The following is a 14906-nucleotide window of genomic DNA, read 5'->3' as shown; positions in this document are numbered from 1 at the left end:
TTTAAATTTAAATCCAATAAAATTAAAATTCCCATCAATTGAAATTTGAGTCGAATAAAATTGCAATCAATTACTTGAATCGAACAAAATTAAAATTTCAATCAATTTTGAAATTTTATTCAAATAAGATTGAAATTTTATTCAAATAAGATTGAAATTTCATTCAATTGAAATTTGAAACGAATAAAATTGAAATTTCGATCAATTGAAATTTGAATTAAAATTAGTGCAAATTTTAATCGATTACAATTTTAGTCAAGAAATACTAAAAATAGTCAAAATTGACAGAAATGCTCTTAAGTTTTAAACAGTTCAGGTTTTACTTTGTAAATAGTAAAAATTTCTCTATATGTATTTTTCTCCTCGTAGAGTTAATTTTATGAAAAGAAAGCAGGAGAAAATCTATAATTCTGTGATTCTTAAATTAATTTAGTCAGTTAAAAAAAAATTCAATCTCAAACTAACAAATTTTTTAGTATCCAAAATCCAAAAAAAAAAATTTTTCTAAAATCAAAAAAGTGTCAAAAAGTCGCAAAAGTTTGAGACCTAAATTTTCCTTTTTAATGATTTCAATAAGTATAAATAAATACTATAAATCTTTCTGTCCAATAAAAAAATCCTAATATTTCCAGATTCTAAAAAATAAAATAAATCTTCCTTTCAATATTAAAAAAATGGAACTTTACGCTTGAAATTTAAGACTTAATACTAAAAACTTTTTAAACCCGATCACTATTGGGTAAACTTACGAAAATTTGTAGGTGGTTCAGAGAGTTGAGAGATAGACGAGGCGTGCAGAAAGTATTTTGAATCCACGCATTTACTATGGGCATGAGTCGTCAAGGGTTGGGTGAGAGATTTTACAACCCTCCAAATGCCTCCAAAACGGTGTATATAGTTTAATTCTCCACGGGGATCGAAATCAGGGATCTAATGTTTTCCTGACTTTCAAATCCCCACTTTCAGTCGCTCGTAAATCATGGATTAAAGAGTCCGGGTGCGTAATTCGCAGCAGTTTTGACCATAAACAGTTTAATCTCTTGTGACTTAAAATCGGCGATCTGTCAAAACAAGTGATTCTCCACGGTCCACTCTGTGATTTACTCAGGGATGTTTCCTCCTTTTTTTTCTATTCCAAATCTTCATTCTCATCTCACGCGCGCACGTGAGTGTGTCACTAATGAATAATCCTCCACTCTTAATCTTTACTGTTTGTCTTTTATCCAGATCTTGACACCTCATCTGTAAAAAAAAGAAGAAGAAAACATTAGAAAATTCCAGAAATGTAAAAATGCTAAATTATTATAAAACTAGCAAAACTTTTAGTTGCACTAGTTACTTTAAAAGATTTGCTTTTTGAAATTTAATGAAAATTCTACATTTTTTAAAAAATATAATTTTTCTAACAGTTTTTCTTTAAATTTAATTATTTGAACAACTCGTATAGATAACTTGAATGTAAGACATTTTTAATTAAATAATTGAACTTTACAGTGGTACTCGAGTACCACTGGAACTTTCCCGATAATAAGTTTATTCTAAATTTTTTTAAATTCAATTATTTTCCAAATTTGCAATTAGCATTCTTCTAAAATACGATTATATTTCAAAATAGTTTTTAAAAGTAAACAAATGAAATTTATTAAAATATAATTTCGATGAAACTTGACAAAATTTTCACTTGTTTCAATTTTTTAAAATTATTTTCGACAATACAATTATTTTTAAAAAATTTTAATTACATATTTTCAAGAAACAATTTTTCGGATTTTCTGAATTAAATTATTCAAAACTTTAATACTTTATGTTAAACAAAGATTTAAAAACTTATTCTTACTTATTTTTCCACAAGAATTAAATCTCAAAATAATTTTAATGAAAAACCTCATGAAATTTAATTATTTCTAAAAATTGCAACTGTAATTCTTCCAAAATTCTATAAATTAAATTTTTTTAATAACTATAAAACATGAAGAAATCGATCACTCCGAGTCTGTGACTTGGAGATATTAATTTATTCAAGTTTTATAATAATTAAAGAAAGCCTAGTGATAAAATCATTATTTTATATTATAAGAATATTGCACTTCTTCAAAATTATTTTCATTATTTCAATTAAATTATTTTTTCAAGAATTTTTTACTAAAATTCTTCTTTCAATCGATTATTTTTAATAATTTTCGAAAAAGTTCTTTGACAATTTTCAAATTAATTCGTTTACAATATTTAATTTTACGAAATTTTAATTATTCGTAAATTCTTCAATAAAATAAATATTAGAAAATAAAAACTTCAAATAATTTAAAAAAAAACAGCAATTAAACCTTTTTAAAAAAATTAATTTTAAAATTCAATTATTTTTGTTCAATTACTTTTTAAAATTCACGCTATATATTGCTTTTAATATTCAATTATTATCTAAAATTTTAACTCATATTCATTTTTAAATCAATTTTTAATAGAAAATTCTGCTAGAATTTAATTAATTAAATATAAAAATAATAATTTATTGAATAATTGAATGTTTCTTAATCAAAAGTCAATTCTCATAAAAAATTTTATAAACAAAATTTTTTAAATAATTAAATTCTTTAGACGAATTTTAATAAATTTTTTAAGAATAATTACAATTTCGAGAAATTCGATAAAAACTGTTTTAAAAATAATTGAAAATTCGCCGATGAATTTTATTATTTATCAAAATAATAGAGTTCCTAAAAAGAAATATATTATTTATGAAAATAATTAAAACCCTGTACAAAATTTTATTATTTATGAAGATAATTGAATTTCTGCAATAATTTGCAACTTCTCCAAAATTAAATTTTTTAAAAATATTTTCTTAACTAAAATTCTTCTTTATATCCAATATTAATAATAATTTTTGAAAAAGTTCTTTGAGAATTTTCAAATTTATTTGTTTACAATTCAATTTTACAAAATAATTTCAAGTAAAATTCAAATAAACTTTTTCAAAAAAAAATTAATTCTTTTACAGAATTGTTAGTTCAAAGAATTAAATTATTTAAATACAAAAATAATTTAAATAATAAATAATAATAATAATAATAATTAATAATAATAATAATAATAAATAATAATAATAAAATAATTAATAATAATAATTTATTGAATAATTGAATGTTTCTCAAAATTAAATTCCTATAAAGAATTTTATCAATAAATTTTTAAATCATTAAATTCTTTTGACGAATTTAAATGAAACTTTTTCAAAAAATTACATTTTTTCGAGGAATTCGATTAAAATTGAATTAAAAATAATTGAAATTCTGCTATAAGTTTTATTATTTATAGAAATAATTAAATTCATAAAAAAATTTTATTATTTAAAAAAATAATTGAATCTCTGTAAAAAAAATTGTAAATTTTATGAAAATAATGGAATTATTACGAAGAAATTTCTAAAAAATTTTAAAAAAATTGAATTCCTGGTAAATAATTGAATTCCTTTGATATTTTTATTATTTATGAAAATAATTCAATCTTTTTCGTAGAATTTTTATAAAAATTTGTTTTAAATAATTGAATTCTTTTGGAAAATTTTATTAAAATAGTAGATATTGAAAATCATTAAATTGAGGAAAATTTTTGAAAATAATTGAAATTGTGACAAGAAATTTATTAAAATTTTTGAAAATAATTGAATTTCGGAGAAGAATTTTAATATTTCTAAAGATAATTGAAATTTTGACGAGATTTTTTTTTTTTTTTGGTCGTAATTGAATTTCTGCAAAGAATTTTATTACTTTTGAAGATAATTGAATTTCTGCGATCATTTTCTGCGACCAAAATTTTTCAAATTATATCGTACACAATTTACGAACATTTCATCTTTTCTCAATCAAATTACGGACTTTACGGACCTTTTTTAAAAAAAAATTGACTTGTACGGACTTGAATCAAATTTACGGGATTTACGGACCTAGTTCGAGCTCTGCAATTAGAATTTCAAAAATTGAAATTTAATTATTTCTAAAGAATCCTACTTTAAATTAATTATTTTCTACAGTTTTAAATAAAATTCCTTTTTAAATCCATTCTTATCAGAATTCAATTATTTAAATACAAAAATAAATAATTCATAGAATAATTAATTATTTTTAAAAATTGCAACTGTACCTCTTTATTGAGTTTTTGAAATTGGAATTAAATTTTCTTACTTTGGACATAACAATTCGAAGTGCAAAACAAAAGATTGGAATAAAACAACCCTAAATCCACGTGAGGACAAATTATGACACCGATTATTATAATATAATTTTTCAATTAAAAATACGAATTTAAAAAAAAATTTCATTTTAAGATTGGAAAAATTTGTTTGCAAAAAAAAAAAGAGAAGAGAGTAGGGAACTCGTAAAAATATAAGTATACAATAAATAATGGATATTGAGTTTAATAAAGAATTGCGCTTTTGGCATTATTATGAGATAGAACCACGTAATAATGTTATCATAAAAGGAGTCACTTTAAAGTTTATGAGAAACTTGTAAAATGACGAGACAAGTTCGATGGCATCTCTTATCGCCTGCAGGTGACGCGCTACTCTCTCTCTTGGAGGGAACTTTTTAAATTTGTCAATTTAGCCGGCGGTTTTCTTAACGATCGCATCAGGGCGGAGCTTAAGGGAAAAAAAAGGGACCAAGGAAGTAAGCCATACTTCATAATTTTATATTTTACAACGGCTTGCGGAGTATTGCGCGTCCGTCCCGTCGCTTGGAAACACTTGGAAACGTGCTCGACTCTGCGAATCGTGTGTTTTTAAATTTAAACGAGGAGAGTCCGCATCCTCAAAAAAGAAAATGAAGGGTCGATGTAAATCGACGTCACGGACAATTACCTCAACGGATTTGCAGAGGAAACTTAAGATTTGCTTCGCTTCAGTTCCTTGAATTGTAAAAACCAAGGGACTTTATATATATAAATTATATAATTGTAAGAATAAAAAAACAGACCTCGACTACCTTTTTTGTTTGACGATAAAAAATTATTGTCTTTTGTTATCTCGCTGAAAGGGTGAATAACGTCAATTTATTTACTTCAAGTGCAAAAATTTCTCTCTTCTTTCTTTTGGCAATGAAACAATCTTTTTTAATATATAAAAAAAAACTCTTTAACCAAAATATTTATTTATAAATCTATGTTCATTAGGTTTAATTCCAAATGTTTGTCCGCAATTTGATTAAGTTCACTATTTTTGTTTGCTTTTCTGTTTTTTATAATTTTTTCGATAATTTTTCTTTTCGAATGATTTGGGTTTTTAAATTAATTAAATACTCAGTAAACAAGTAATAAATACTCACTTTTTTTGTTCACATCCTTCATGTTCATTAGATTATCGAATTTTCGCACCTAAAAAAAGAGACTGATAAGAAATTTTGTTTTATTTTATTTTAATAATTTCAAAAATTTACTAGTAAAAAAAGTACTCACATGTATGGATTTTTTGCGACGTAATAAACGATACGACTGCACATATTTTTTCTTTGAACAGAAAAAACTTTCTTCTCGTAGATCAACTAAATAGTGTTTAAAATTTTATTCTTACCAAATATTTTGTCTTTAACACTTATTGAACACTGTTGGCCAAAATCTTCATGAATTATTGTAAAACTCCCGTCGAAATAAATAATTTGTCACTGTTCTAGTCGTTTTTAAATCACTTTTCAAACTTTTGAATCACAATTTTCAATAAATTCAAATTTTCAGTCAAATTAAAGTTAACTATAAAAAAGACTCACCGTTGTAGACTCCTCGCCTTGTAATAAAAATATGATACCATTTTTCTTTGAGAAAGTTAATACATTGAACTGCGTTCAGTTACGTCCGATCGCCTTAAGATCAGCTCCGCAAAATACTCGCAACCCTCAAAGAGAATCGACATCTGCAAAAATTGAATTGTTTATTTTATTAAAATCTCTTACTTTTTATACTCTTTTATTTTTTTATACTCTCAAAATAATTACATTTTATTTAGTTTCATTTTTTATTAAAATTCGTCCATCTTACGTCCCTGTCTTAAAACAATAAGATTTAAAAAGCTATTTATATATATACCGTCAACCGGGGCTATTTTGTGCACCAAATAGATTTTTTTTATTCAAAGATTTATTTAAATTCAGAATTAAGAGAATAAAGAAAATCAACTTTTGATATATGTTGTGGACATCCTTCTGAAGCTTTCCTATAAATTTGGCAAAGAAAAAAATTTTTTTGTCTTAGTTATAGTCATTGAAAGTCGTGCACACAATAACTCCCTGGATGGGGCTATTTTGTGCATCGAACTTTGTTTTCCTATAATGTTGCGTAAACATTTTTTTAATCGTTTCTGCTTCATAAAATCTTTTGTGTATATATTTGAGAGTAAGTTAAAAAAAAGAATGACCTAGTAAAATTTTTTTTGTAGATATATTATACAAAAAATGTAAAATAAAGCACTAAATTTTTGCTAAAATCTGAATTTACTAAAAATTAACAATCTTTCTTTAAATTGTATATTACGCAGATAGTAAATAACATTTTTTTCTTTTTTAATATATATTTTATAATAATATACTAATATAATTATAAAATGATCGTTTAAACACTTATAAATAACTTTAAAACATCATTTCAATAGGAGCTTTTTTAATAGTTTTGAATGATATTTTTAAAAAACTTGAAATAAATATTTTTAAGGTTAAATAGATAACAATTTAATATCTAATATGCTTTTCAAGTTATTTTAAGAGAAACGAGAAAATAGTTTTAAAACTAATTTGAAAAACTTATAAATATTAATTAATGTTCATTTTTTGAGGTTACGTTGTGCACCGGTTGAGCTTTTAATCGTTTTAATGATTTTAATTAACGTATTTACAGTTTTTTGACAGAAAAGTAAGACAAAAATGTATTAAAATGATAAACAGAATTTTCTTTACTTACTAAATAAAACATTTATGAAAAATATTTGATTTTTTTAAGTGCACAAAATAGCCCCATGGAATCCTGGTTTTTCAGTTTTTTCCACTTTTCTCTTAAAATAATGAATAAAAAATTAGCGCATTACGTATGTATCATCACAACACAATTGACAACAAATATGTAACTCAGTTAATGAGACACATTAAAACTCTAGAAGATCTGGTATAATTTTTCCGAACTTTCAAAATTTTTTAAACAAATTTTCCGTTTTTAGGAATTTTTTTCTCTTAATTGACAAAGAATTAAATAATAAAATTTAGTGCTCTCTATTGTCATGTAATCAAACTTTCATTTAACAAAATAGCAGATTAAAATAATTCATTTTAATAATTTTTTTCATTAAAAAACTCGCGTGCACAAAATAGCCCCCGGATGCACAAAATAGCCCCAGTTGACGGTATTACATATTTATTTCATTCTCAAATTCAAATTTCATAATAATATTGCGTCACGTTTGAAAAAAAAGTTATAAACTTTGAAAATGTTTAATAAAAAATAGAACAAAAATAGTTTATCAAGGTTTGCTAAATTATTCCTAAAATATAAAAAAGTAAAAAACAAACATTCAATCGTTTCAAACGTCAATGAAGAAAAAATCAAGAAAATAGGTGACAAGATTTTTAAAAAGGTAAAAAGGTGTAAATCAGTTATTCCTAAGAATATCCAAGAAAATTCAATGTTTAAAAAAATTGCACAGACAATTAAATGTAGAAATTAAATAATAATAATAATTACCAATGAAAATTTATACATAGAAATTAATTTATATTTGAAATCAAATGTTACAACTTACAGAAACTGGATCATCAAGGAGAAGTGTTAACCCTATTCAGGATATTATCTCCAGGAAGGTTGGGTCTCTCAAATTATATTTTATTACATCTCTCAATTTTACTCAATCAAAAGGAAATTCTCACACATTGGAATTCTGTAAACAAAAAAAGAAGATTAATCAATCCACTTCATAATTTTCTGCTATAAAATTAGACTATTATTAATATTTTCTATACTAAAACATTAATAAAGTCAACTCGCGATAAATCGAATTTCTCAATATTATAATTAAACTTGTTTTCTAATCCCTTCAAAAAATTTTTTGAGCGAACTTTATCTTCTGTTTACTAACAATTGTTAGTCAAAAAATTAACAACTGGGTCCCAAACTATTGCTAGAACAATTTCAATTAATATCTGGGTCATCAAAATTAATTTAATTCACAATTCATAAAAAGTATCCATAGCAGATAATCAGCAGGAGATGAAAAACAGGACTCGGATCGTCTTTAAGACTCAAAAAAAGTCGCTTTAGTCGCAATACAATTTTAATTAAATTCTTAGCAAAATTTTAATTATGTATTTTTAATATTTTTTTAAAAATTCTCTTTAAAAATGTCAATTATTTTTATAAATAATAAAATTCTTCACCAAAATTCAATTATTCTAAAAAATTTGAATAAAATTCTTGTCAAAATTTCCATTATCTTAATAAATAATAAAATTCTTCTTTGAAATTTAATTATTTGCAAAAGTAATAAAATTCTCGTCAAAATTTCAATTATCTTTATAAATAATAATATTCATCCAGGAAATTTAATTATTTTCAAAAGTTCTGATAAAATTCTTTGCAAAATTCAATTATCGTCAAAAGTAAGAAAATTCTTCGCAGAAATTCAATTATTTTCAAAATTTTTTTTAAAATTCTCGTCAAAATTCCAATTATCTTTATAAATATCAATATTCTTCTGCAAAATTCAATTACTTTAAAATTTTTTTTTAAAAATCTGTTCATAATTTCAACTATCTTTATAAATAATAAAATTCTTCTTTGAAATTTAATTATTTGCCAAAAATTTTAATAAAATTCTTGTCAAAATCTCAATTATCTTTATAAAAAATAAAATTCATCCTGGAAATTAAATTATTTTCAAAAGATCTGATAAAATTCTCAGCAAAATTCAATTATCTTTAAAAGTAAGAAAATTCTTTGCAGAAAGTATATTATTTTCAAAAATTTTTTTTAAATTCTCCTCAAAATTTCAATTATCTTTAAAAATAATAAAATTCATCATAGAAATTCAATTATTTTCAAAAGTTCCGATAAAAGTCTCTGCAAAATTCAATTATCTTCAAAAGTAAGAAAATTCTTCGCAGAAATTCAATTATTCTAAAAAATTTTAATAAATTTCTTGTCATAATTTCAATTATTTTTATAAATATCAATATTCTTCTGCAAAATTCAATTTACTTTAAAAATTTTTTTTAATAACTTCAATATTTCAATTATCTTTATAAATAATAAAATTCTTCTCTGAAATTCAATTAGTTGCAAAAATTTTAATAAAATCTTGTCAAAATTTCAATTATCTTTAAAAATAATAAAATTCATTCTGGAAATTTATCTATTTTCAAAAGTTGTGATAAAATTCTCTGGAAAATTCAATTATATTCAAAGGTAAGAAAATTCTTCGCAAAAATTCAAATATTTTCAAAATTTTTTTTTTAAATTCTCCTCCAAATTTCAATTATTTTTATAAATATCAATATTCTTCTGCAAAATTCAATTTACGTTAAAAATTTTTTTTTCAAATTTCAAAATTTCAATTATCTTTATAAATAATAAAATTCATCTCTGAAATTCAATTATTTGCAAAAATTTTAATAAAATTGTACGCAAGCATTTAATTATTTTCATAAATAATGAAAATTTCACAGGAATCCAATTACTTACTAATTTTTTTAAAAATTTCATCTTTAATTATTATAAAACATGAAAACATCGATTGCTCCGAGTCGAAGACTCTGAGTGATCGATGTCTTCATGTTTTATAACAATTTTTTCTAAGTTGTTTAATTTTAAAAAGGTTTGAATTTGAATCTTTTGAAGAATTTTAATTCCTATGGAAAAATAATAATTAAATATTTATTTAAAAAAGAAATTATTGATGTTTTCGAAAAATTTGAAAGAAATGTGTAAATAAATGTAAATTATTTCCTTACGAAAATTGAGAATTACCTACAAAATTATTAAGAAACGAGAATATGTTGTTTTTTTCCCCAAAGAGAAGAATGATTTTGTGAACAATATTGTTTACAAAAAAAAATTTCTGCTATTTAAAATTTAAGTGGAAAAGTCGAAAAGATGTGAAAAAAGTCAATTAGTCTCATTTTTACTAAAAAATAAACATCTCGAAAAAGTCAATTAGTCGCATTTTATCATAAAAAAGTCGAAAAAAGTCACATTTCCTCAGAATTTTCGACTATAGTCGAAAAAAGTCGAAAAGGTCGCACAATCCGAGCCCTGGAAAAATTATCTTTAAATAAAATCTTCAAAATATAGATAATAAATTAATAGTAATAAATATTGTATATCAATAATAATTAAATCTAAACTCACCGAATAAAGAAAAAAATCTCCATGTTTTCCCGAAAAAAAGAGAAGTATAGGCAATCCCAGAAATTGCAAGTCAACTCCCACATTTTGAAAGTGAGGGTCGTATTACAGTTATATTTGTATGCGTGTGGAATGAAGGGGGATTTCGCAAACAGAGAGAGATATAATGTGCGGATTCTCTCCGTCTTTGCATAAAGACAGTTGGTACAAAAGGTGGGTTGAGTGTTTTAAGGTATGGAAGTTGTCGGTGGAGTGGAGAAGGGAGGATATTTCGTATGCCGCACAGACATGACAACATGCTGTGTTATCAGAATTATTGCGAGCCAGTAACCAATACCAGGGCTAATGCGGCGCGTTAACATTCGTGGGGTGCGCTCAGTTTCGCCATATACCCGCAAGCTGTGGTCTGGTGGACGATCCTCTCTCGCGGCCTCTTCGACCAGGGTTGAATATACATATATATATATACACACAATGTATCGCATGTATATCCACAAATATATCCTCTCTCTTTCTCCATATTGCCTCTGTGCACGTTCGCATATGTCGCCAAATTCGACTCTATATGATATTACCGTCATGCCGGTCCTTTTCTTTCATATATATATAATATGGACTGTGTGTTTCCTATTCATTCCTTGGATTCCGCCAGCTTGCCGCTTACACATAGATAGCCATAAGGGATACTCTATTTCTGATTCCTCCATATATTTATATACGTATAAAAAATATATGTATACATAGACACGTGTGCACGTCGCAGAAAGATGTTTCAATTGAAGGAAAGCTGGATGGTGACACTTGAAACAATCTGCTCTTTGGAAAATGCCTCGTCTTTGGAATATTTGCGATCTACAAGGTATTATGAATTATTCAGAAAAAAATATTCTGAACGCCTCCAAAGTTCTTCCTCTCAAAAATCTTTATTGTTTCCAGTTTTGCGGAATCAAAATCTAAACCTCCGGGACTTGATTTACGAGAGTGTTCATGCCTGAAAAATAAAGAGCGAGATTTTACTATATGAGACTTCGCACTGGATAATTAATTTTATAAAAGTAGCTTTCAAACTAAAAAAAGTAGTTAAAAAGAAGCTGATATATATTTTATTTTCCTTACTTTTTCCTAATTTTCATCAAAAATATTTACTTCTTTCTTATCCTACTGCATTAAATTGAATTCCTGCCCAACGAATTTTATTATTCATGAAAGAAGTTAAATATTTATAAAAATAATTTAATTCTTGCAAAGAATTTTATTAAAATTTTTAAATAATTAATTTCATTCGAGTAATTTTATGTAAATTATAATTTAAATAATTAAATTCTTGAGAAATTTTATTATTCATGAAAAGAAATGATTTCTTTCGAAAATTTTTACAAAAAAACTTTTTAAATAATTGAATTCTGTTTGAAAATTTTATGAAAATAGTAGATATTGAAAATCATTGAAATGCAAAAAGTTTTTATAAATAATTATATTTTACAAAGAATTCGCTTAAAATTTTTGTGGTATTTTATTAAATTTTTCTTGAAAATAATTGAATTCCTAAAAAGCATTTTATTATTTAAGAGAATAATTAAATTCTTGCAATCGATATTATTAGAATTTTTTAAAATAATTGAATTTCCAAGATGAAATTTATTACTTTAAAAAATAATTGAATTCTATGTGATAAATATATATTGTTATTTATGAAAATAATTGAATTATGGAAAGAATTTTATTAAAAAGTCTCAATAACTGAATTTTCGGAAATAATTTTTTTAATTATCGACATAATTGAATTCTTTCGAAGAATTATTTATGCAAATAATTGAATACTTGGGAAGAATTTTATTAAAATCTAAAAGAATAATTGAATTATTTCAAAAAAATTTAATTAAAACTGTATTTAAAATAATCGATTTCTTTGTAACAATTTCATTAAAATATTTAAAATAATTGAATTATTTTGAAAAATTTTATTAACATGATTAAAAAGAATTGAATTTCTGTGAAAAATTTTTTTTATTTTTGAAAATAATTGAATTATGCAAAGAATTTTATTAAAATGCCTCAAAATAATTGAATTTTCGGAAATAATTTTGTGATTTATCGACATAATTGAATTGTTTCCAAGAATTATTCATGTAAATAATTAAATTCTTGGGAAGAATTTTATTAAATTCAAAAAAAAAATTTGAATGAAATTTGTGAAAAATTTTGTTATTTTTGAAAATAATTGAATTTTTTGATTAATTAATTTAAAATAGTATTAAAAAGAATTGAATTTCTTCGATGAGTTTTATTTTTTTGAAAATAATTGAATTCTTGCTTAGATTTTTTTATTTAAATTTTCTAAAAAATTCTATTTCCATGAAAAATGTTATTGTTAGTAAAAGTAATTGAATTATTGTGAAGAATTGTATAAAAATTTTGTTAAATAATTGATTTTTTAGAAATTTTTTTGAAAAATTGATAAATTAATAAATTAATTGAATTCCTGTGGAAATTTTATTGTTTATGAAAATAATTAAATTCTGGATGAATTTTATCAATTTTTTTAAATAGTTGAATTTTGGATGATTTTTATCAATTTTTTTTTTAAATAATTAAATTGTTTTGCGAAATTTTATGAAAATACTAGATATTAAAAAGAATTGAATTTCGAATATTTTTTGAAAATAACTGAATCGTTTTAAAGAATTTTATTAGAATTTTTGAGAATAGTTTTTTAATTTCTGGTATTAGCGAATTTAAAGTAGTGGAAATTCTCAAAAAACAGAAATAGTATCTTTCAGTGGTTAAAATTTGAAAGAAGTACCCAAATTAGTTAACAAACATATTTTTTATTCAAAGAAAAATTCAATAGAAAATAATATATTTCGAAAAAAGAAAAATAAAAAATACTGACTACAAATATAGAAAATTCTGAATAAAAATTGAAAATACAGAATATAAAAAAAATACTGAGTGGAAAAAATAAAAAAATAATATATATAACATAAAACCCCAGAGAAAAAAAAGTCGTGTAAGAAAAATATTTACAGAATTTATTTTCTCCGATGCGCTAGTCGCGCAAGAATCTATATTCCGAGAATAATTTAAAATCCTTTTTTCCTAGACAGAGAAAATATACAATCTTATTAAAAGTTAAGTATTTTGTTTTCGTCGAAAAGAAAAACAAAATTCACTGTTTAAGGAAATATTTCATGAGAGGCAAAATGATTCAATCATAAGAAACTATATTGATCTCAGCAAATAAATTCTTATCAACTAAATCCAAAAAAGAAAAGAATAAAACAAAATTACTGCGGAGTTTTGAAAAAGAAATGTGACCTAATAATTATTATCTTCGACGTGAGTGTAGTTCACTATACGTTTATGATCAATTTGGAAAAAATATTTTCCAATAAGAAAACAAAATTTTATTTACAAATTGATCAATAAACTATTTATCTATTAAACTATTAATCTAACTTTTAATTTATATAACTATTAATCTATCAATTAAACGAAAATAAAAAAAATTTAAATAGAAAAATATTTTTTCTTCTAAACTGTTGATTATAAACGTTGCGAACTTCAGCAACATTAATCTTTGAGCAAGAAAAGGAAGAAGAATATAACTAATCTTCACCATCGCAGTGACGGGAAAAAAATGTAATAAACAGACTGAAAACTAATCAAAAGCAGGCCTTGGATCGACTTTAATGGACAAAAAAAGTCGCTTAGCGGATTCAAAGTACAAAAAGTAGAAAAAGTCGTTTGCTTTTTCCAGATTATTACAAAAATTCGATTTTCAATTTCCCTGACTTCTTTCTAATGATTTCTATAGGCAAAATTTTAATTTTCTCCCTTATCCTGATATTAAGTATATTTGTAAAATTTAATTATTTTTAAATAATTCTTTTTTTCAAATTAATCTTCAAAAACACAAAAATATATTTATAAAAAATTGTAATTAAAATTCTTCAAAACATAAAGTTTGCTTTAAATGAAATTTGACAAAGTTTCCAATCGTTTGAAATTGTTTCAATTATACTGTTTGGAATTGAATTAATCTGAAAAAAAATTCCAAATATAATTTTTTAAAAATCTAATATTTTCCGATTTTCTAGATTATTTAAAACTTTAACGATTTTGTTGAACAAATATTTAAATATCCACTTATTGATATTTATTTTCGCACGAAAATTAAAATTTTTTTAAATTAAAATTTCAAACCTTCTGAAATTATATATTGTTTCTACAAATTAACACTGTCATTTTTCCCAAATTCAATTATTTTTTATAATTTTCAACAAAACTTATTCAAACGTTAAAAATTTTTTTGATACTTCAATATTATTAAACTTCTAAATGAAACTGAAATTTTAAAATTTTCTTATTTGAAACCTTGTGAAATATAATAATTTTTAAAAAATGCTACTGTAAATATGCAAAATTGAATTGTTTTCAAAAATTTGTTACTAAAACTCTTCTCTAAATCAATTAATTTAATGATTTTGTGAATAATTTTGTAGTATAATATTAATAGTTATTATGAAATCAAA

General features: G+C 23.2%; 1 long non-coding RNA gene across 1 annotated transcript; it reads right to left on the bottom strand.

The window, feature by feature from the left end:
- Positions 1 to 5458: 5458 nt before the first annotated feature.
- Positions 5459 to 7891, bottom strand: LOC122507152. The gene is made up of 3 exons (XR_006302094.1): positions 7775 to 7891; positions 5760 to 5902; positions 5459 to 5597 (listed from the first exon to the last, which is right to left on the bottom strand). It is a non-coding gene; the product is annotated as an uncharacterized LOC122507152 (long non-coding RNA).
- Positions 7892 to 14906: the final 7015 nt, after the last annotated feature.

The sequence above is a fragment of the Leptopilina heterotoma genome, unplaced genomic scaffold (assembly GCF_015476425.1).
Source record: "Leptopilina heterotoma isolate Lh14 unplaced genomic scaffold, ASM1547642v1 Lhet_45, whole genome shotgun sequence".
NCBI lineage: Eukaryota > Metazoa > Arthropoda > Insecta > Hymenoptera > Figitidae > Leptopilina > Leptopilina heterotoma.
This window is presented reverse-complemented; position numbering and strand designations above follow the sequence as displayed.